We start from the raw sequence: 642 nt of genomic DNA on the forward strand, positions 1-642 counted from the left end.
CTCTATTCCTTGTCTGCACTGCCCCTGCCACCTCCCAGCTAACACTGACCATAAGTGCTTTTCCTTTCATCCTGGGTAGCTGGGAGCTTAATCAACGTCCAGTAAAATAACTGGTTAAGAGCCAGGAAAGGATCCTGGAAATGTCAACAGGGGCATGTGTCAAGTTTCTGAACCAACATGACTTTGTAAACCCAGTACTGCTGTGCTGGTTGCTTTTTCTCCTACTCTTTTGATCTTCTTCTCCTCACCCGGAGAAGATTCTGATTGATCTGGGAATCTAACCCTAGACTGCCTTGTTGGTGGAGTGATGGGCCTGGAACTGCTGAGGAGCTTCCTTCTCCCTGCTTTTCTTTCTTTCCTTTTTTACAATCAGGCCTCCCTTAAAACCTGTAGATAAAGAAGTCCACTTCCTAACCTCAATTAAGTGACTTCTCCTTGGATGGATGGAGTTCGGTTTATAGAGGAGGGCATGCTATGAAATATGAGGCCTATGTTTTTAATTGTTTTGAGGCAGTGTTCCTGCCTGACATTCCAAACGATGACGAAGTACAAGTAGCTCATAATATTCTTATAGAGATTGGTGGCACTCCTGAGAAGTTGATAAACAGTAAACAATTTGTTCAAGAGTGTGTTCCCGTAACG

Source organism: Orycteropus afer, unplaced genomic scaffold (assembly GCF_000298275.1).
Source record: "Orycteropus afer afer isolate SDZICR_OR568_19922 unplaced genomic scaffold, OryAfe1.0 scaffold00481, whole genome shotgun sequence".
NCBI classification, from domain to species: Eukaryota; Metazoa; Chordata; class Mammalia; order Tubulidentata; family Orycteropodidae; genus Orycteropus; species Orycteropus afer.